The sequence below is a fragment of the Rattus norvegicus genome, chromosome 8 (genome assembly GCF_036323735.1).
Source record: "Rattus norvegicus strain BN/NHsdMcwi chromosome 8, GRCr8, whole genome shotgun sequence".
NCBI classification, from domain to species: domain Eukaryota; kingdom Metazoa; phylum Chordata; class Mammalia; order Rodentia; family Muridae; genus Rattus; species Rattus norvegicus.
This window is the reverse complement of record NC_086026.1, coordinates 34,649,156-34,673,712: the sequence shown is the minus strand read 5'-3', so window position 1 is coordinate 34,673,712 and position 24,557 is coordinate 34,649,156. Positions and strand designations below refer to the sequence as shown.

Below are 24,557 nucleotides of genomic sequence, written 5' to 3'. Positions count from 1 at the left end.
AAGTCAATAGTCATAAGTGATTGCCTGTTGTAGACATGCTTATCACTTCTCTAATCTTTCCTGGAAGGGCAGATTTTACCCTTGCTCATTTAGATCTCCTCATGTATAGATTTCAATAAGGTTTCTCTTGGCCCCACATGCACATCCAGGTATCTACTCCGCTTTCCTGAATAATTGATACCCATGCATATTTTCAGGGTATCCTGGGACACTCCTTGCACGGCTTTCTCTTAGAGCAGCAGTCTTTTCCTATAGATCATGGACAGTTCACCTTAGAATTACACAAGGGAGCCAAGATCAATGGCGATATGATTTAGAGCAGCTCTTACCCACGGCTTGTGGAAATTACAAATAAATATGGGGTCAAACGGCTCACCAATAATTTGACATTGGTAAATCTGGCTTATTTAGAAGTCTTAAATAATAACGACCTTCGTGTCACCATTTCAACCGTAAGTGCGTCTGCACGTTGCCTAGAGAGCTGAGAGCAGAGGTGCTTCAAGGTAGATCACTATCAGAGGGATGCCTCTCCTCTGAAATATTTGTCTGCTTCCCTAAGGCTTGCAGCATAGCTTAAGTGTCCCTATAATAGCATAACTACCCATCAGCCCACCCAGCATGGCTCATTCATCAGACCCCTAGAGCGAACTGGTCAGTTCTATTTGCCATTTTGTACTGTTTGCAGGCAGGGCCTTACTAGGCTGCCTTCGAACTTGGAATCCTCTTCCCTCATTCTCCTAGGTACAGAGATGGCAGGCACGTGTCACCATGTCTCATACTAACGCCAAACATCTATTTTTGTAGTTGTTTTACCTTACATACAGGTAAAAAAAATCTGGATTTCTGATTACCGGAGGAAAACCACAAATACCACAGCCCAGTAACTCAGAAGCAACATGAGTCTAGTTGAAATGATAGCAATGTAAATTATCAAAAACAATGGCAACCTCATACCCAAACACATTCTGAGACAGGGAATGCTGACACATGCTCCAAATGGTGAATTGAGTTTGTTATCATAACATTGACATTGGCCTTGATTTACAAAGGAAGATGTCTCGTCCTGGAATTGTTATCAAATACGAGGTTTCAACATGCATAATTCTCTAGCAGAGGCAAGTGTATACACATGTGAGCCGTAGTCTTTGTTTTCTATGAAAGTTACATCTTGATGCACAAGGACAAAAATATAAAGTACAGAAAAATTCTAATACACTAAAGTGTGGGAACAGGTTTTTGGAGTGGCTTGGTCCTTTAACCTCTTCAAAGTTTAGCTACTGAGAAAAAGGGATGAGCAGTAAATAGATAAAGGACCCACAAGGAAGGTCATTTAGTAATTAGATGCCGATCCTCAGTATACCCAAGAATAATTTCTCTAAGGCCAGCAAACACCTCCCACATTAGACTTTAGTTCTTCTGGTTTTATGTATATGCAGACACATACCACTGGCTACATTATAGACTTCTGTATAATTGAACGCAAGTAATTGAGAGCACTCTCTATGTGAGTACTGGTTGACAGTGAATAGTTATGATATATTTAAGGGCTCTTAAAGCTTGGTAATGCTATAGATTCGAGGCAAGACGGATTATCATCTTTGCCCATCTACTACAGATGAGCTTTTCTTCACTTACCTCTGTCATTCCTTACTCTCTCTTATCTTTGACCTCAAAGCATCTCAGAGCACTTATAAGTCCATTATAAAGGGAAAAGGTACAAGGTGGTGAAAGAGAGCATCCAACTCAAACCTTTAGTTTGTCAAGGAAACCACTGAAGTAGACTAGGTTGAGGTTTGAGCATCCCATGTATCTTCCCTGCCCATTGCTTTAGTGATCTGCAGGTTGGAGGTGAGTGCCTTTTTATTCTTCCTGACTCAGGTCATGCTACATTTTAGATCTTGAGAGCCTCCCAAAGGTTCAGAAGTTGAAGGCTGTGATTCCAGTATGAGGTCTTTGGGTTTAATATATATTTTAAAAGATGAGGCCAAGCTTAGGTTCTGTAGGTCATTGGGTATGCACTCAAAGAGGATTTAAGACCCTGGCTTTCCTGGTCTGTTAGTTCCTCGCCTACCCCCACCCCAGTGAAAGATTTTGCTTTCTTAGATAGCTACGCTGTGATGTGCCATCCAAGCACAAGAACAAAGGATTAGGACCAATCAGTCTGCAACTGTTAAAATGGTAGGCTAAAATAATTTATCCCTTTTTTAGTTGTCTCACATATTATATTATAGCAACAGGAAGCTAGAACAGATCAAATGTCAGATCTTGGGACCCTCTATTCATCCTTTCCAAAGGGTTGGTGCAAGGACAGTTGCTCCTACTCCGGTTTCAGGTATAGTTATCAATTAGCCATCTGGGATTTGAATTCAAGCATGTTTTAATTCCAATGTCCCAACTACTGTTATACCATATTCCTAGTGACTAAGAAAGCTGAAGGTTATTACGATGCTCATAAAATGTGCTCTCTCATAGGCATGTAACCTAGCCATGATTTCTTTTATCTTGATTCCAATTACTTTTCTATTTTTGTTGTTTATCAAGTAAAATCACTGACATATGAGTTCCCACAAAAGAGTACTGCCTTTTTTTATGAAGCAAAATATCTTGTGGTATAAATTTCATGCAGGGGGAAAATCAGAGAACTATTAAACATGTGATAAGGAGAAACCCAGATGAGGGAAAACTGTCCATGCCACTCCAGACACTTTGACTGTCAGCAATGGGAGCGATGGAAATGCTAGAACATCTTAAACAGCACAGCAATATAATCTGATTTTTGTTTTTACGTAGCTTAACTTGAGTGGATTACAGGTAGGAAAATCATGAGAATACATAATTCAATGGTCTAACTAGTAGAGAAATAAAAGCTTAGTTTTGCTGTAGGTTATGAATAAAGACAAAAGAACTACACACAAAATAATTTGGATGGTATTTTTTCCTCATAGGAGCATACATTAGCATTTCTGGAATAACTTAGTTTGCATATTGGGATTAAAAAGCAAACACACTGCAGATGATGAGAGCAAAGATTTTCACTGTTGGTGAAGAGGGGAGACCAAGAGAGCCTGGGAAAGGTAGAGTGAAGACTCATGGGATCTTAAAGCAGACATGCAAATGACAGACAGTTACATAGATAAATACAGTTGTTTGTCCATGAGTTAGCATACACACATATGTTTCCCTAACCCCTTGGCTCAGAGGCCAGATGTTCACTCCGCTATATCTGTATGTATGCAGCACTGTGGTCTTATTCCTTGACACCATTTTTCGGTCAAAAGAACTTTAAAAGGTCAGGGTGCAGGTCAGTGGCAGAACACTTGTCAATCTGTGTGAGGTTCTGGGTGTGGTCCCCAGTCAAGAAACAAGTTACCTCATAGAACTGGTAGAATTTAGGAATAATAGTAGTAATTAATGATGATGATAATGATACTAATTAATAACAATGAAAATAATAATAAGTGCAATGTGTTTCTGGTGCCAAAAAAGAAAATGTTTATTAAAAGAGATATGTAAACACACACAGAACATGGAGGAACACACACACACACACACACACACACACACAGAAGGTCGCAAAAGCCAGACCTCAAGGGTTGTTGATGACTTGGGTCAGTAACTTAATAAACAGCAACAAAAATTGAAGTCAGTGGACATGTCAATAAATGGCTAGTATATAAGTAGATGGAGACGGATAACAGTGTCTCATGAAGAAGAAAAGCTCTCCCATGGGTAATGGGAGAGGAAAAATGAGCCACTTGCTGAATGTTCCTTCTCCTTACACACCCACACACAAGTGACATGAAAGTGAAAAGGGGCTATTAGATGAGGGAATGGAGAAGACGTGGAAGGGAGATAGTGTTCAAATACTAGCAAGCCATAATTGTAGACATTCATGAAAATATAATGAAGAAGCACATTATTTTATGTGCTTACTAAAATATTAATTAAAAATAATATCAGTTAACAGGATAAAAAAAGAATGAGAGAAACTAAAATCCCTCTCAAAAGCCTGCAGTAATGATTGCGTCAGGCAAGAATCACTGATCAGTGATAAACTAAGGGGATCATTTTGAGCAGGCACAGGAAATGCTTTCTCCCAAAATATTTGCAAAGGGAAAAAGCAAATTTACAGCAGAGAATTCTGGAAGATACAACATTTGCCAAGGGATCGGGGATAATATCTCCAGTGAGTGACACATGTCATTATCATGTACCAGCTGCTGTCATAAACTGTGAAGGGCACATAGCCTCTGTGGTATTTCCCATTAACTTATAATCTCAGAGTGATCATGAGAAAACATCAGTCAAAGCCACATGGTGAGAAGCTGTTTGAAACAATGAACCAATATTATTGGAAAGTGTCAAGGTCACATCAGACAAAAACTGTCACAGACGGTAGAAGACAAAGAAAATGAGACAACTAAAGGTGGAGTGGCATCCTGTATTGGATCTGGAGACAAGATAATAGACAAGTGAGAAAATTAGAGAAATCTGATATGTTTTGTGAATCTGTTAATAGGCTTATACAATACTTATTTTTATAAGTGTGCTAATCCTCCAATGATGGGCATGAAGAGAAATGTAGCACTCCAAGGGACTCCAGAATTTACTCCAGCAGTAATTTACTCCCCCTCCTGTGGGAGAGGAGAAATTAGGAGAAAGGAAAGAAAAAAAAATGGCAGAAGCTAGTGGAGGAGTGATAGGTGATGTGTCCCAGGTGGGTCAGAAGGTAGCAGCAGGTAAGCAGTGTCTACCAATGAGGTGAGATGAGGAAGGTTAAGGACTGGATGGCAGTGCTAACATTATTTGGGGGACATGCTGAGCCTGGGGTGCTGCTGGGACATCCAAATGGACATGCAAATTAGACAGTTTGATCAATGAGTACAGAGTCAGGAGAGAGAGGAAAAATGGAAATATAAATTGTAAAGTAGTCAGCATGGAGAAATTTTGCTAGACACTGGGATACTGGTACAATCACAGAACAGCGCCATCTGAAGATGAAGCAGGCTGATGTCACAACCAAGGTTTAAGATTTCTTCACATAGCTCTCATTGTAGGACTTCTACTTGTCTATGTCCTTGCCACTTTAGTCCTGCCTGACAAAATCATGAGAACATAGATGTTCAGTCAGCAAACGCTTGCGCGCACAGATCTATGAAGAGACAGGCCCATCACATTGTGTATCAGAATATGTATGAAGTTTAAATCGTGTGCTGGGTATTTTCACATCAACTTAACACAAGGCAGAGTCACTTCAGAAGAAGAAAACTCTACTGAGAAAATGATTCCACTAGGATGGGCATGAGGGGCAAGCGTGAGTTACATTCTTCATTGATGATTTGTGTGGAGAGCCCAGCTCACTGTGGGCAGTGCCATCCCTCTGCTGGTGGTCTAGGTTCTACAAAACAGTAAACTGAGACAGCTATGAGGAGCAAGCCAGTAAACAGCGCTCCCCTATGGCCTCTACATCAGTTCCTGCATGGAGTTCCTGCCTGGGCTTCTCCACATAATAATTCCTGGGAGTGTAAGTTGAAATAAACTCTTCTCCCCAAGCTGTCTTTTGCCATGGTGTTTTATTACAGTGCTAGGAACTCAAACTAAGATAAATTTCTATGCATATCTTATTCTTTCAGTCCAACGTGTTCGAAAACCAGGTTTCATCTAAAAGAATATTTTTTAATCTAAATAATTGGGTAGGATGGATAGTTGAAGTCCAGTTATAATTCATGGTATCAAGGTTGGCTAGAACTGATTTATTTACTTCCCTCACTGCTTCTAAGAGAATAGAGAAAATATCAACAAACAATCATATCCAAAAAATGCAAAAGAAAAGAAAAGGGAACTGGAGGAAATACTTCACTCAGTCCACTCTTTTTCTCATCATTTAGTAAAAAGGATGAGACATACAGTTCTTAACTCCTGCAGTCCTAGCTCAACATTTAGGCTTCATCCTAAGGCAGGGTTGGAGGCTTCCCTAGCACCAGTTGTTGTCAAATGGCAACCTTCATCATGAACTGCAGGCACAAACAGAACATGAAACATCGAACTCTTTCTTCCTCCCAGGGCAGAAGTCCCACCTCTGTATCACGGCCCTTCCCAGTGACGCTGTGTGCTGCGCAAACATCCTGCTAGTGTAGTTTGCTTTCTTCTGCAAAACAGTGAAATTTAATGATGTTTAAAAAGACGGGTGGTGCTGGAATCCCTATCACATCACACTATTTGAGAAAATGGAGCTTACCTGAATATTTCAGGCTTAACAATTGCCAACCAGATGGCAGGCAGCAATATAAAAGGTATTACAAGTTCCAACTCCTTCTGCGTGTCATTTAGTAGGATATTGTGCTCGAAGCCTGCTCTGCCACTGATGAGCTAGATATCTCCTCCTTCCCTCACAGTGCAGATTTTTTTTTTTTTTGAAGCTAACACTTGCAAGGGAAACATCATTTTAAAGCATTGCTGGGGATTACTAATTTGTAATTTTCCCACTTACTGGCATTTTTCCCCCCTCAGAGTTCTCCCTGAGGTCGACGTTGGGGAGGCGAGATGCTTAAGTGGGAGAATGGATGATGCGAAGCCAGAAGGAAAGATGCAGAGCTTGTACTTATTCTTCCTGTTACGTAACGTGCTGCTTTCCCTACCGTTTGCTGGATGCGTTGAGAATTTGGCTCAGACTTTCTCGAGATTGCAGGCAAGCAAAAAGGCATCATTAGTGATGGAGTCTTAGGATTCTGAAAGCAAAAAAACTCCAGCTGGCATCCGAACAGAAGCTCAGGAACAATGGAATGGGCTGATCGAGTCAAACCCAGATACCAGTGAAAGGCACTGGGAAGAGAGAGCGCAGGTTCTAAGACATGTCCCATTTGGAGGTGTCGCAACCAGGGAGAAGTGTAAGGTGGGATCAACTGGATGACCACCCTCAGGGATGAACACAGCCTAGCAGTAGACAGAAGGAAGGGGCAAAGGGGAAGCTAAGGCTAGGCTCTGAAGCAGCTGAGGCATCAGGACCACAACAGATAGTTGAGCATAGGCAGTGGCAATGTATAAGGGTAGTACATAATTCATCATTTGTGACAGGGATGTCCCGGAGCTGCTCTTTTGAAAGGCGATGATGTAGAGAGGAGAGGACCACAGAGTAGACATACAGTTTTTACTGAGTGGATTCATTAACCACCACTGGGAGCAGAATTCCGTCTGGGGGCAACAAAGTCAGAAAAATATTATAATATATGTGTATAACATACACAATCACATTATGGAATGGCCATTAAAAAGGTGGTCAGTGGATGGTTCGTGTGTCGAATACCTTCCCTCTGGAAAGGTTGAGACTTCATCTATGTCTGAATTCCTTTCAAATGTTTTATGGCCAACACATTCAAGTCATCCATGTCTGTAGGTAACATGACACATCTTTTCGCCAAGAGAAGAAACATGCGCTCCCTCAAATGAGAAAATAAGACCCACCCCAGAATGCCCCTCACTGCAGAGGACACACACACATGACAGAGTCACTCTGCTTCATTTCACCCGGCCTGTGTGTCCCGAGGCTCTGCATTAGAGCAGAGAATGAAATAATAGAGAAAGAGCTGCAGCCCCGAGTGGGCTGTTGAAATTAGTTCCGAGGCATGGGTAATTGTCCAACTCGTCCCTCGGCTAAGCCTGTGTAAACACAGATTTAAGTGATTGATCAAAGATAGCACAGTCCCATAATGATCAAAAGGAAATTAGTGGAAGCTCAAAGAAATCGCATTATCTCAAGACTGGAGGAAAATGAAGGGTTTTAAACCCCAGCTTGGGGCATTATTCTCCCTCCTACAATGCACAAGTCAGAGGAGAGGGAAGGAAGATGATATTCTCAGGTATATAAGAATAAAGAGAATGTTCAAAACTCCATGGTTAATGGCATCCCAGGATCAAGAGCTCAGTTGCTTGCTCTTTAACAAATCATGTAAAAAAAATTATTCAACTTCTTGGACCCATGCATTTCTCATCCACCTGTGAAGAAAACATTGTCTCTCACAGGCCCATATCAGTAACTAAACAGTAAGCATCCCCATAGACAGACTTTTTATAATGCATGGTTCCCTCTGACTGAGGGAACTGAGGCAAACAAATAAATGAATGAACACATGGCTAACATATACAATTTCTATACATGGATGGCACAAACTTTCATTGTCATTTATTTGTATATTATCACAGACACATGTACAATTTCTATACATGGATGGCACAAACTTTCATTGTCATTTATTTGTATATTATCACAGACACATGTACAATTTCTATACATGGATGGCACAAACTTTCATTGTCATTTATTTGTATATTATCACAGACTGACTTTATATGCTGTATTGGTTTCCATGTGTGCCTGGTCTATTACGTGTATTGCAATACAATGTGTCAGGATAAGCAAGTGTGTCTCAGTCACAGGCTTAGAAAAAAGAATAACCTTTCATAGGCATTTTGTAAATATGTGTGATATAAATGAATAAAAGAATGAATGAATGAATGAATGAATGAATGAAAGAATGAATGAATGAGGAACGAATGGGTGGGTGGAGACACACACGAAGCTGTCAGCATTTGAATTTAGATCTGCCTGATTTCAAAGCTGGTATCCTTAAAGTTATTGGGATGGTCTTCAGTTAATGCTCGCTTCATATATAGCTTTGAAATGCAGATTAATGTTCTCCAAGCAAAGCCACATTTTCTTTCCATGATTGCAGGATTATTTCTTTGAGTGGGAAATGGCAGTTTGCACAATGGTGCACATCAAACTAAGGTCTTGAGGCCATTAACCAATGGCTTGACTTTCTCACCTGGGTCCTAAGAAACATCTCAAAACTTTTCCAGGGTGGTATCGAAGAAAGATGGGATAATAGAACCCAGATTTTATATACTGGCATGGGGTATAAATAAAGGTATCAGGAGCCAAGGAATATAAGAGGTCTTATAGCAGATAGAAAAAATGCAGAAATTGATCTTCTCTTAAGGACTTGTACAGTCAAATTCAACTAATGTTCCCATATTAGCCATGAACGGCCCACCCCCTATGCCAGACTCCTTATATATAACATTTTAAAAAATCCATAGGTGTTAAGCCACCAGGTCTGCAAAATTTTATTATGGCTGTAATAAAAACCAGCATAATGCTTTGAAGGGCTCTATAAGAATACGATTTGAACATCATAAAAACTAACATTTTAAATATTCATTGGATTTAGTAAGCTACCTTCTACAAGGAACACTAAACTTCATAACAAAACTAAGCAATTTCAAACTTGGGCCAAATAAAAATGAGAAGGTTACAAGTGTGTGTGTGTGTGTGTGTGTGTGTGTGTGTGTGTGTGTGTGTGTGAGAGAGAGAGAGAGAGAGAGAGAGAGAGAGAGAGAGAGATGCCTACATGTGCTCTTAAGAAAACTTTGAAACCTTAATAGAATTTCTATGCTCTGGAAATGTGGGCTGGCTTCCATACACTGTTCATTAAGCAGTGGGTAGCTCAGGGTATCTGTAGCCAAAGCCATCTTTTACCACTGTTTTACATGCTTTCCTCCGTAATAAACAGGCGAAGTGAAGCTCACGCTGTCATCATTCCACACTACAGCCCAGCCACAATCTCCAAAGCTTACTGTTGTTGCAACCATTGCAGGTTGCAGCCTGGGGGGGCCATGATGGTATGACTTCTTCATAGACAACTGCCTCAGTTGTGTCCACCATAGAGCCATCAGGCATGTTGTTTGTGAAAGAATGCTCCTAGAGTCTACAGCTCTCACATCATCAACATTGCTGGGAGAGATTAACATGCGTCTGTTCATCACTGCAGGCAGCGGAGAGAATGGGCTGTGAGTTCAGCTTCTGTCCCAAATAATGTTTGTTGTTGCACTGCATTCTTGGCAATCAACATAACAGATGAACATATCATTTCATCTGAAATATTTGATAAATATGATAGGACCTTGAAAATCACACCTCAGCATGTATGTGCCCGTGTGTGGTGGGTGTATGTGTATGTGCCTGTATGTAGTGTATGTATGTGTGCTTGTATGCGGTGTGCATGAGTGTGCCTATGTGTGTAGTAGCTTTGTATGTGGTATATATCTTAATGGCATTATATGTGTGGCATATAAGATGTCTGCAATGTATTGTGAGTTTATGTGTATGCATATGTGTGCATGTGTGTATAAGCATGTTATATGTGCATATTCCTATATGTACAAGAGCATGCTATATGCTTATCTTATGTGTTGAATTTATCTACATATGTGTATATGTGGCATATGATATATTTGTATATGGCATGTTTTTTGTAGCATATGTATGTGTATGTGTGTGTACACATGTGATGTATGCAAGGGTATGTGATGTGTGTGTGATATATAGGATGCATATGGTTGGTGTGTATGTGTATGTGTGTGTGTGAGAGAGAGAGAGAGAGAGAGAGAGAGAGAGAGAGAGAGAGAAAGATGTATGTGTGTGTACATGTAGGAAACTATAAAACTATAAACTCAAACAAGAAAAATAACTAGCTGAATAAGATAAAGAAAGAACCATGATAGTTCACTAAAATTTTATGCATGTTCCTCCACCTTTTCCCAGCCCTGCTTCACTTAGTATTTTTTTAACCTTAAAAAAATGAAGACCTTAAATGGGTCTAGGAAAGTCATATGTCTACCTTTCCTCTTTTAAAATATGAAGCTTAATGCATGTGCAGTTTCTAAAGTGGAATCTAATGGCAGTAAAAGTCAATTGGCCCCATCAGCATTGGACATATTATTCTTGTGACATTATGTTAACTTGAGAGCTGTGAAACTCATTTGCTCATGAAATAGCTTTGACTGTTTCTTTGGAGAATGGGCTCACCAGTGTCTACACGGGGTTGACGTTTGGGCAGCACCCCTCACCCCCATGAGTTGAAGTAGGAAGTTTCATTTTTTTCTAAAAACACCTCAGAACAAAGTTCCCCACCATTGAAACAGTGATGTGCAAACCCATCTCACACTGTTTTTCTGCCAGACATGATTGAGAATTAACATTCAAGTCATGGATGGAATAAAACAAGAGCTTTATTTTTGTTGGGCTTCTACTACGTAGAAAGTACATACTAGACTTGCTCCTATGTAGACCTGGATGGTCTAGACTTGAAGATGGAGTAAGGACAACATATTCAAGGTTGCTTATGTGTACTGTGCCTTTTCTAAAAAGGACAGAAATAAGTAACGTAACAGAGTGTTATAGACAGCAGTAATGCTAGATTTAAAAAAAAAATGTCAAAGAGAGGAGGAGTAGCAGCAGGAAGTTGGGGGAGACCGTGGGAATTTGAGAGGACAGGAAGAGCTTTCTAGGGAGAAGAGGCAGGTGTGAGGTTGGCTGAGACAGGGCGGTGTTCCCTTTTCCTGAACAGGAACTAGAGCAACAAGGCCTACGCAGAGAGGAGAAAATGGTCAAGCCAGGCAGGCAATGCAGCATGTTGGACGAAAGGCTGAAAGGAAAGGCACTGTTCACCTCTGACTCCTCTTCTGTGGACAATAAGCAGAATTAGAAACAGCAGATTATGATTCCTAACACTTGGTCTTAGATATCACACTCCTCTTTTATTTTTTAGCATGAATACGATATGCCATACATGTATGTACCTGTATGGTTACAAATAAGAAGATACCTACTACTAGAAAAATCATGAGCTATTAAAAAAAAAAAAAGGATGGTTTTATCACCCAGGTTAACATGAACATTCTTTCACTACTTGATGTTTATTTTCCCAAACTCAGTTGAATTACTGTTTCATTAAATCTTAATTTTGTTTAGAATTTAAAAGCAATAATTATTTATAAGACATAAATCTTCTTTTATTAGTGCTTTATTCACTATAGCAAAGAAGTAGAATCAATGTAGTTTAACTTCAACAGATGAAAGGATAATGAAATTATGTGTATACTTATATATCCACATATGTGTGTACATATATATAATATATGTATCATATATACTTATATATATATTTATATATGTATATTATATTATATAAATATCAAATTTTGTGACTTCACTTCCCTTTAGAGCTAAATTGTATCCATATGTGTGGGTACCATATGGCTCTAAAAGAAAGTGAAGTCACAAAATTTGAAGGAAAATGAATGAACTTAAAATGTAAATATTAAGTGAGGTCACACAGTCTCAAAACCTTGCATATGCTCCATGATATATATGACCGAAGGCAGATAATGGACGCAAGTTATAAATAAAGATATAAAGCTAATTTTTTAGTTTTAAATTTTTCATGGATTTTTTAGGTGATAGATACATAAAATATATCTGATAGTAAAAGCACAAAATCCAATGTGAAATTCCACAGCTTCTGTGTCAAATGGCTTTTCTACATGTAGAGTCCTGCATGGCCTTGGAAGTGACAGTATGAAAAGTTTTCCTACTTCTGGAATACAGCCAACAGGACATGGACCTCCAGGAGTGCTGACATTCTTCCTGCCAAAGTTATCAGGGAATGTTCTACTCGCCAAGGTTATTGACCCCATGATAATTAGAATCAGCACAACTTAGAGGGGGGGCAAGGGTGTGTCTAATGTTTCTCAACAAAATGGTAAATGCTGTAACATTCAGGACAGCCCTTTAAGGTTATAGGAAAGAACTTTGAAAACACAAGTTCAGGAATCTCAACTATGTAAAATGTAAGGATGCAACAAAAATTGTATGAGGGGCTTCAAGAACCTAAAAGAACAGAGACATGTGTAGTAATAAGCCAGCTTATCAGAAAGATATTAAGGAAGGGAATAGACTTATGGAGCAGTGATCAAAAGGCAAGATCCCACCCAGCCAAACTTATTGTTGGAGCTTACAAAAGCAGGGAGATTTCTGAGTACAAGGTCAGCCTGGGACAGAGTGATTTTAGGTCCAGGACTGGTGGGAATGGTGATTCAGGATGGGATCCCAACCAGCTAGCTTATTGTCTGTGCTTACAAAGGCAGGCAGACACCTGAATTCATTTCCTATGTTTAAAAAAACAAATGTACTTAGCTGTATTTTTCTAAGAAGGGAGGGGCTAAGGCCATAAAATGCTGATTCATAGAATAATCAAAGAGAACCTGGGGTAATGATTGAATTGATATGTAAATGAAAGACTGGGTTTTGGTCCTCAGGAGCTGAGTTATCTACACAAGTGTCTGGAGAGCCAGCTGGAACAAAACACAGAATAGACTGGTCCTTGGCATCTAACTACATAGAAGTTTACTGCATTATACAGTCTTTGAGTCCAATTAACTTCAGTATTGTGTGTGTGTGTGTTTTGAATAAAAGGGTTTTTATAATAAAGAATAAAAACAAACTTCTTATAAAACAATTTAAAATTAAAAAAAAAAAACCTAAGTATTTAAGGGGAAATATTCTAATTAGCCTGCCACATGCTACCAAGGACATATCACCACTTCAGAGACATTTTAAAACGTATAAATGGTGGGACCTGCACTCTTATTTTATGCACACAGCAGCAGCTTCCAGCAGAAAAACCCTGAGCAGAAAAGCCAGGTCTGCCCATGTCCATGCTGGCTTGATAGCCCCACTGCAAGCTCATGCTGCTATCAGTTTGTTTTAAAAATAGAGATTGTGGCGACAGACTGTGCTCCTTGGGTCTATTATCAAAACCCATTCTAAGATCCAAGGAGATCTAAACCTCAGAGCAATCTAGGAGGGAGATTCGATTCTTATTATTCCCATTCTCAGGGGCAAAGACTGAAGATCGAAGAGATAGGTTACTTGAAGATCAGATAGGTTATTTGGCACCAAGCAAAGGTCTGAGGAAGTGTACTTTAAGACAGATGCCACGCACGGCATGCTGGTTCTCACTTTGTAGCAAATGACTCATTCTAGATATTTTACAAGATCCAAGTTGTTATTCTTGAACCACCTACTACAAACCTCCATGTTGACCCAAGACTCTTTGCTTATCTAAATATCAGAATCCTGATCTGCATCATGGGATTATCGGTACACATCCTTATAAAATGCAATTTTAACCAAAAATCCCCTCCATAGCTACGTCATCCTCAGTATCAGATTAGATTCTATACCCTGCACCACATCCAAAGTGATACCCTGGCTTCCTACCTTAAGCATGGCCACAATCCCCTTTACCCTTATACACCCACTGGTATTCTTTCACCCAGTGATTTCCACCTTGTTCTTTGACTACAAATGTTTCTTTGTCCAAGGTATATTTGTTGTTAAGCAAAGTTCTATATTAAGAGCTTGCCTGTATTTTTGAATAATCAGGCTATTTATTCATTTATTTACTTATTTAGTGTATGCACACATGCTCTCATGAGCATATTAAATTCCATGGTGGACATTTGGAGAGTGGAAGACAGGTTAAGGGAGTCAACACTCTCTTCCAATCATGTGAATCTGGGAAACTGAACTTAGGCTATCAAGCAAGTTTGGCAGCAAGAATTTTTTTACCAACTGAGCCATCCTGCCGACCCCATCCTCGCTGTTTTAAAAGACTCAAATTGTTTCCCTGTACCCTGCAATGAATAGTTCTGAATAAAAGCTGCTTATATCCCTCCAACGACTTTCTGGCTCTGGCTTGTTTTTGAAAGTCTCTGCTTAAAACACCCTCTCATTTAGAACCATATGATCACAAAGAGCTCCAGTCAACACATTGTAGAGTTCACAGTCTTAGACAGCTGGATCAAATACATTCTAGATATTCAAGCAGGCTTTGCTCAAAATCTCATGATTTCACTGGTCTAAGATGCTGTGCCTTTTATTTTTTTTTTCTTCCAACCTGATCATTTTAACCCAGGACATTAATCAGTGCTTCCTCTTTAAAATTCATGGCACATCGTGTTGACAAGCTAAGACATTCAAACAGCCCAGCCGAGTTCTGCACCCAGGTGAGATGCCTGTGAATGGAAAATCAGAGCATCCTTTATCGCCAGGGCTGCCTCTGAAGTAGCTGCATTGGATACAGTTCACAGGCCACCCAGCTGTTGTCCAATCCTCCCTTCAACTGCAAGCAGCTTCTTTGGAGCTCTGAATGAGATGAAAATTCCTTACTAAAATCCATTTTTCTAAGATGGCTTGAATATGCTGTCCTTAATGCTAGCCTAGCTACAATCTTCCTGAAAGAAGAGTACCCACAGGGGGGAAAAAAAACATTGTCATAATTGATGATGGAGCTTATTTTCTGGATCTTCCAGCCACCCAGACCAATGTGCAACGAGCCAAAATAACCTATTGCTTTGTGTCTTTTCTCTTTTCTCTGACCCCGAGCTTGACTGTTAGCTGACTGAGATTCACGTGCTCCGTAAGTTGAGAAATGTCCAAAGCAAGAAACAAAGGGTCACTAGTGTTATAATGTCCCCACTCTCAGAGCACCCAGCTTGCAGTTGAAGGCTCTTAGAAGCGAGATTAGGAAAAAAGGGGACCCCATGACTCCACATGTCTGACACGAGTCTTTGGCCTTATCTATCTGTGTCTTATGAGAGAAAACAGAATTTTCTAGAATTTCCAAGACATTTGCATGGAGTTAATATGGACCCATGTTCTTTCACCTTGAAAGCTTCCCAGAAAATGCCTCAGACAAGCCAGCTTTGAATCAGCCTTGTCCTCTATGTGACATGAATACCAATGGTGTAGAGAAGCTTAAGTCCCGTCAAAGCATGCTGAAAAGACGGTGTTCCTCAGGAGCCATTTTCTCACTTCAGCTGATTGTTCGGAATTATTAAAAATGTATTTTCTCCTAGTATGTACCAAGACTCATTGAATGACACTTGATTTGTATGACTGCCATTTATTTTTGGTAAATTTAATTAACCCTCTACTTGAAAGAGAACCTGGATGGTTAACCTTCTGCTTCCTCATTCTACCTCCCTCTTCCTCCTCCTTTCCAAGAGCCACTTCCAGATCCCATGCCCTTGGAGTTGGCCTGGCAGAGCTGGTTTTACATCTTGGTTACCCACTCACTGTATGTAAAGGCTTTGAGATTCTTCTCTGATTATCTCCCCTTACATAGAAAATACTAGCAGTAGCCCCATCTGACACAGTTTCTTGTAATTAAATGAGATGATTTGCATGCAGTAAGTACCACGGTGGCTGTTGTATACAAGTTATCATGCGGCAAGTACCAGCGTCCAAATCACAGATATCTATGTTAGCTCTTACGGCAATACAAATTGCCTTCCTCCTTCACAAATTAAAGTGAATATGCCCGAATGTTCATATCCAAATAAAGCATGCATTTTATAACTACAAAAATAAACACATTGAAATGATGGTCTTCTCTGAAAACTCCCAGTGGGGTAATAATGGAGAGCAACTCTCCCACAGTTTAGAACTGGATGCTTTGCCTAGCCTCATAACAAACTTCTTCTTCCCCCCATAACAATGACTCTGCCAGGTGCACTGTTCACAAGGGTTTTCTGGGGCTCTGTGCCTGGCTATATTCTCTGGATATGATGAGGGTAAAACACGCTAGCTTTGAGTTGAGGCTATGGCCAGTCCTGTGGCAAGCTAACGCCAAGAAAGAGACCCATTCTCCTTTGAGGAAGAGAGGGCACCAGGAAACCACATAAGTCTCTTTCTCAAAGGCTTAAATCACCTGTCAGTCTTTGCCTTGCTAAGACCTAGGAAACGGTATCTGCCACCACTATGATCATAACTCAGGGTATCAGGGGACGAAAACATGTGGGGTGTTAAGGATCTGGAGGGGAAAATATTTTTTTAAAAAATATTAGAACCTGTAATTTATTCCTCTAGCTGCTCCTTAATTACTTCCCAGCTTCTGGAAAGAAGGTACCTGACTGGACAGGGGAGAAGCCACAGACTGCTGTTACCATCAAAAGCTCCCCAAGTGCCTCATTTACTCAGGGAAAACAGCTTCAAAGCCTTCACTTCCACTTAGAGCTTAAGCAGTGCTACAAAAGAGCATTGATTTTAGTCAAATTGATTCAATTCATACTTATTTTGGATGATGCATTGGAAGATAGACCATATCAGACTGTCAGCACATATGAGGCTTAGCAAGCACACCCTTTGTGTATAAGACCATGTGTGTGAATGTATAAGTCCATGTGTGTATCTAAGTCTATATATGTGCATATATGTGGGTGAACTAGTGTAGATTTGTGTGTGTGTGTGTATGTGTGCATGTGTGTCTGTACTAAACTATTTCTTCTCCACCCTCTTTGGTGGAAATTATCTTATAAGGGGACACAGCAAGTTACGAAGCACAGCCCTCAATCTAAATGGAGTAGGAAACGATATATTCTAGGTCAAATGTCAGCTACTTTGACCCAGGAATACACATTCAGGTTGATCTGGAGAACATTTTCCCAACATGGAAATGGTTGCATGAAGTTCTTATAGTCACAGAACAAAAGAAAGCCTTAAATCAGACAATTCTCTGAAAAACATGGGTGAGAGGATCAGGTCACAGAAAAATAGGAGACATTGCTATGGGCTCTGGATGCCATCTTAGAGCACCCCTAGGCATCCTCCGTTTTGTGTTGGTAGAAACTAAGAGTCTGGTAAGTTAATAATAACTGTGCAGAGGTTTAATGTGAGAATTCAACGACTTCTCGATCAGATGCAGAGCTGCGTGAGAGATAGCTGCTAAAGAGACTAAAGGCAGTCCAAGATAGGTCCCTCAATCTGCAACGTTCTAATTCTCAACTCTCATGGGATTTAGCTTCGCTTCATAGAGTCTTCAACACCGATGTGGCTCTTTCAGAGAACTTCAGTCCACAGTCAATTTCAGAATACAGATGCTCTGTCCAGTGTTGCACTCTGGGGGAAACAATCCTCTCCAAGGGCCTTATCACCTTATATCAGTGAGGATTAGCTATTAACTCCAATGTGGCTGACATACATAGTACTGTACTAAACACATGTACCAAGTGCTAAATAGCCATGAGAGGCTCAAGCCCATGGGTCACAGTGCTGACCTTTATGAAAATAACAGCGTGATTTAATGTGATGACTTCCTTCAAGCCTGAGACATGAGCCTGCATGATCAGAGCATACAACTGCAGATTCCAGCTGGACAATACATGGGAACACCAGACAACCTCAGAAACTGTAGTGCCAAGTAAAAGACGTGAAAGTACACGGGTGCACACTGCCAACACACATTGATTTCATATTGACACATTATGGCAACTTCAATTGTTTCCGTGAACAAAAGGCTGATGTTTAAAAAAGAGAAGAGAAATAGACAACATTCCAAAATTAACAATGGCTAGTGCAATTGTTAAGCATTAGAAAAGTGTATTTTTTTTTTTTTACCATCCAGTGGCTTTGGGCTTTGCCCATTTATCTATGCCCTGTTCAGAAAAATATTAAAGTCTGTTCCATACCTCTTTCTACCCCTGCTCTCCGATACATGCTCCCACAAACATTCACATATTTATTGTCACATTTGTTAGTGATATTTTCCATTGTGCATAAGCTAAAAGTCATCCGAAGTTCTTTTACAAACGGAAATGCTTGGACTCTACATTCCAGACATTCTAATAAGAGGAAGGCAGTCCCCACGCAACTGGACTTTGAAAAAATAATATTAAGGGGTTGGGGATTTAGCTCAGTGGTAGAGCGCTTGCCTAGGAAGCGCAAGGCCCTGGGTTCGGTCCCCAGCTCCGAAAAAAAGAACCAAAAAAAAAAAAAAAAAAAAAAAGAAAAAATAATATTAAACCTTGGCTGGTTGAATCCAGTTTGTACTAATTAAGCAATCAGACCATCAAACTCCCAAGAACACCTGCTAGGCAGCCTTCCACCTTTCCCAGGTCACATATATGTTCCATCCATGACCTAATTGCTAAAGCCAATAATACAAGGACTATTTATTACCCACTGCTTTTGTCCATTCACCAGTGAGGCTCCCAGATTTGTTTAAGAAAGCGGTTCAGTTCTCTATGTCCATTTTGTTGTCCAAGCTGTCAGGTCCCCATCTACCCTGCTGCTTATTCCTGGAGATCAGCCTAGTGCCAGACACAGGGCATCTGCTCAACAAATGCTTCTTGAAAAAAAAAATGAATAAACAACGGAGAGATTGCTGCTGCCATATTTCTCAGTGAACATTTACGCAAGTTCTACTGTATAAAAATTAAGTGATAGTTATCAAAGGGCAAAATAAAGCAAGAGCCTACCTACTGAAACACATGACAAGAGATGAACTAAATAACAGGAAAGAGATGTGCTCGCAGGACGCCTTGCCGCCGCTATCCAGGGATGTGGCAACCTGTGGTCCAGTCCCTCCCATCTTGTTTCACTCCATTCACACAAACAAGCTGGAAAAATGTATCCTGCCAAAGCCTAGAGTTATATACTAGCTTCAAACTCCCCACTGGGGTATCTGGTGGCAAAACATCAATTATCACCTTCTCCTCCAAGAAGCAAAAAAATAGGATTTCTGGAGGGTCTTAGCAGACCACTCGTGGTCTATTCGATTCTGATCCTTACGTGAAACACCCACTCTTTCGGCTACAGAAATGGGAGATGAACTCGCTACTTGGAGTAAAATAGAACAGAATGTAGACAGAAAGGTGGTTCTGACTGGAGAGGTAGCACTGTGGTAATTAAATTACCATGTGCCCCCAAGTCATGCCTGTAAAAGCCTCCACTGTGCGATGAGTTGGAGCTAAGGAGAATTGTTTGCGGCCTAGACAATTAGCTCTGACCCATCAGCATCCAGAATTCAGAGCAAGGAGCTCAAAGCAGGGGCTACGCTAACTCAATCTCTAAATGGGCTGAGGAATCATCTAGGCGGGATGAATTCATATCACTTCCAGGAAGAGATAGATGTTAGATGACACATGATATGTGGCTAGATACCTCCCCCAGGACACTCGGAAGGTCATAGATTTAGGGAAACCTAAAGGAGGCCAAAATAACTGGAAGTGAGTCTGCTGCGTTAAGGGAGGGGCTGGAGAGTAAAGTCCGCCTCCTCCAAAATTCACGTGGGACCCCCCCCCCCCCCACTCTCGAAGGCACGTAAAGTAAGACAAATTGGCCTGGGTCTTGCAACATTTGTTTATTGTTTGCCGTCCAGTACTCCAAATCACACAGAGGAGAGCTTATTTACTCTCTAGAGTTCTCTATTAGCCCTGTGGAGGCTTGAGAAAGAGCTTTGAACTGAGAAAAATCCTGGCAGTAATTAAATACAAAAGGCCTCCCAGTGCCTGCCTGTGCCTTCACTTTGGCATCCTGTGCTTGCTGAGCAGAAGGGGAAAGATTTGATTTTAATCGCACAGATTTCATATTTTATTTTGCTCATTAAAATTCCTGATAAGGATTTACTTCAGCATTTTGTGGCTCTCCCCAAATTATCTGGAGGGCTGGTTTGTTTGTATTTTTTTTTTGGCGGGGGGAGGGGGTGTGTGTGGGGGGGGTGTCTGTGTTTTTGATTTTGCCGTTCACTGAGAACACTGTCGGATACCTGCCTAGGCCATGCATGGTCTGAACTTTTCTAGGCCTTCTAGTAACATGAAAAGTTTGCCTTCTACCCAAAACTGTATTGCTTGGGAAAGGTGGAAATTGTTTTTAGGAAGTATGCCTGGAAGCCTCACCTGCTTTGACTGTACTCCAGTCAGCAGGCCTCACTGTCACAGCCACTGAGGGAATCAATTCCACCTCGCTCCTCTGCTTACATTACTGTCCAAATGATCCCCACCATCTTCTACTTGAAAGAAGCTATTTGTTTCATACTTCAGGAGAGCATCAACTATCAACTTTCATGCTGCTGTTTGTGTGTGTGTGTGTGTGTGTGTGTGTGTGTGTGTGTGTGTGTAGATAATCGTTTATATAGTGAAGTAAATTATAGTATGGGGGGGGAGAGAGAGAGAGAGAGAGAGAGAGAGAGAGAGAGAGAACTATCCTACTTTGCTGTGAAAAAACATGGAATGAATACAATTTGGGGAGGAAAGGGTTAATTTGGCCTTCACTTTCTTGTCACAGCCCACCACTGACGGAAGGGGCAGGAACATGGAGGCAAGAATTGATTCAGAGACCATGGCGAATGCTGCTGCCCACTGACCTGCCGTCCGTGGCTTGCTTGCTCAGCGTGCATTCTTAAATACAGCCCCAAACCACATGTTCAGGGCTAGCACAGTGGACTGAATCGTGTCATGTTGTCAAAAAACTAAGAAACGCAAATAATTTATGGCATTTTGTATGGCGAGAATACTATATATAACAAAATATATTCAAAAACTAAAGGCTGGTGTATAGTACTGCACATAGAAAAATATTATATGTTTATAATGCTATACATTAGATTCTTTGAGAGAATATATGTGAAAATATATATTATACATCTATAGTATATATTCAGAATAATGCACAATATTTTAGGGAAGGAATAGTATGTATGATGTCATATACTGGGTATACAGAAATAAAATACAATAGTGTAGGCATTATCCTCCTAAAGTATATTTTGCATAAAGTATCACCTATCTTCCATTCATCCTGTGTCTTTTTATGAATTTATAGTTCAAACTTGCAAACATTGTATTTACTCTGAGATTCCAACAGTTATTGCCTATTCTGTGGGAAGCGAGGGAGGAGTCTGAGTGGAGAGAGAAGGGAGGTATGTATACAGTCTTCATCCTCCCAGTGATAAAGGGCTATGCTATTCAGCGCATTGAACCAAGTCTGTACACCTCCTTCCTAGGGAAGGCTCTTGAACTTCTACCATGAGCTCAAGTATCCAGCAGCACGCTCCAAGACTCCCTGAACACGAGAATAGAAGAGTCACATCATCTGGAGTTAATCCACAATCTCTCTATCTCTCTGTGATTTAATAAGCACACATATTCTCTCTCTCTCTCTCTCTCTCTCCTCATTTCATTAGTTTGTTAATGCCAACTCTCAAGTGGAGATCATTTGCTTTTGTCTCTCTATGTCAACAAAAGTTTATACCCATCAAAGTAATTCCAGCCTCTCTTGGAATGTAGAAAAGACCAAAAAGCCAAAAACAGAAAAATAAGATACATATGTATATTTACACTTACACATACATCATACTTTTAGTATATTAAACCACATATGATTTTGAATTCTTTAGGGTAAGCACTAACGGGCTAAAGTTGTCATAGGAACCCATTATCGGGAAATCTAATCTAGTTCATTCAAGCAGGAGGATGACTCCTTGCCAAGATATGCAGCACATCCCCATGTTCCAAGCATTCATACGGAAAGGAAGTAAGAATCACAAGAACTGTGGAGAAAGACATGTCCTCAGCCGACCTCCACCAAGATTCTCTGGGAAGAAAGTGGCTCCTTCCTCCCTGGACTCCAGACCTCTCTTCTGGGTTGCACGAAGCTTTCTGCCTCTGAACCTCTTGTGTGTAGACATTCTATCTCAAAGAACAAAATCTTGTCCATCACAATGGAGTGTGAGACTTTACTCTTGTCTGAATCCCAAGCGCTCGCACTTCCTGCAATTTCTTTACTTAGCTTCAAATTTCCCTTCATTAAAATTAAGCCTCATTTCTTGCTCATCTTTCCTGTTTTCTTCAGCAAAACTGAGCACAATTCTAAAAGCTGATTTTCTCGCTGCTGTTTTCTTGCCATTACATCATTAAAATCTTCTTCCCACCCCACAAAAAAACAATTAAGAGATTTATTCCACCCTAGTTTTCCCTTTGTGTGGGAAACAAATAGGAGTGTGAGTTTGTGTGTTTGGGGCGGTGGGGCTCTGTCTGTCTGTCTGTCTGTCTGTCTTCCTGCCTACCTGATTGCAATGTTTTACTGAGTGTCCAGTATGTGTCTGAAGGACCAACTTGGCATACTTTTGTGTGAGGGTTTTGCCCAGACTCTGGGATTAATGGTAATGTTCCAGTACATTATGCTAATTGCAGGGATAACATGGCCTTAGATGTCCATCTGGAGTGGCAGCTGCTCAAAGACTCTCTCCAGCAGTAGGCTTCTAGACAGGGAAGCAGAGGGAACAGTGGAGGGTCAGCCTGGGTTCCCTAAGACAGGCGTCCGCAGACTGATGGATTCGCTGCTTTATACAGCTACCCTCCCTTCCCTCAGATTGTCTTTAGCTGCTCTTCTGATGCTTTTAACCCAGTCTCTGTCCCAATTCTCCTGTAGAACATGGCAATTGCCAAGAATACAATCAAGCCGAAGTTTTGAAGACACCAGGTGTTGGCAGCGCACGTATCCCTCCTACGCCTGGATAGAACGGGTATCAGTGCTCTCAGGCAGAAGGCTGGATGTAGCCTCCTGCAGAGGCTGTGGATGCCAGAGCATCATGAGGAACAGGATTCTGAGCAAACTGGCACGAGCCTCATAGCAGGGTTTCAGGGTCTGTAAGTAGGCAGACACTTGGAGGTATTTTAGGGACAGAGTTCTGAGGAACATTGCATGGATGCTGTAGATATTTGGCCACACTTCAGATCACACCTAGCCTGCCTTGACTCCTGCGTTTACTGAAACACCTTGGCACTTGTTAACTCTATTGAAAAACTGAAAACTACCTAGCTTTTTGGAAAGTTACTCATACGCCTATTCTATACCATGGTTAATGGTGCAGCAAGACTAATTGAAATGTGTTATGAATTATCAGATACACCCAAAGTAAGACGTGCAGCAGAATTCTTGGCATATTATAGTGCAAGGCACACACTTGGCTTTCGTTATTATTATCTTCAGACACATTCAACATTTCATATATCCTAGGCAACTTACCAAGTATGGAGGACAGAAAGGCAAATAAGAAATGGTTTATGACCCCAAATGGCTCACAATCTAGAAAATGCATCTATTAGTATAACTAAGAGGACACTTCCTAAAATCCCTCCCGTTTATATCGGGCAATTGAAACAAAAATAATAATATTGCTTAAAATTGCATATCTAGCCATTGGCAGGGTAGGGATTTGAACCTAGACCCATGTTATTACCAAAGTTTTTTTTTCTGTTTTGATTTCCAATGAAGCAAGTATTGATGAAGAATCAAGAATAAAAGCAAATGGCAGTGACTAGCTCAGAGGTTAAGAACACTGGCTACCATTCCAGATGACCCAGGTTCGATTCTTAGCACCAACACAATGGCTCACCATCATCTGTAACCCCAGACCTAAGGAATCAAATGCCCTCCTCTGGCCTCCAGACATCAGGATCCACAGGATGCACAGTTAAAACATGCAGGCCAAACATTCATTAAACAAGAAATACTTTTAAGAATAAAGAAAATGGCAAAAAGATCTGGTTATCCAGGGGCCTATTCTGTGCTCTTTTTTAAATAAAAGGTTCAAGAAGGAATCAATCGAGCTGCCCTTGTGTGTTTGTGACTCCCCACGTCCCATTGCCTCCTCATGTCTGAGGACATCACCTCTACACATCAGTCCAGGGTCTTCATATCTCAGACCCTTCTGGCCAGGACTGGCAAGGACTGCACATGATGCTGCAGGCATTCTCCCATAGTCGCAGCATTCTGTCACAACTACAGGACTCCAAAGAACCATGCAGGGCCCAACCTCAGCCTTTGCCTCATCTTTCTCTACTGAGTTCCAGTATATTCCAGTATGTTCCCTCTC

At 40.7% G+C, this 24,557-nt stretch overlaps 1 protein-coding gene across 3 annotated transcripts in view; it reads right to left on the bottom strand.

Annotated features, from left to right (window-relative positions):
* Positions 1-24,557, bottom strand: part of Opcml (opioid binding protein/cell adhesion molecule-like) — a 1,111,269-nt gene that overhangs the window by 889,185 nt on the left and 197,527 nt on the right. The gene's annotated exons all lie outside the window — the stretch shown is intronic.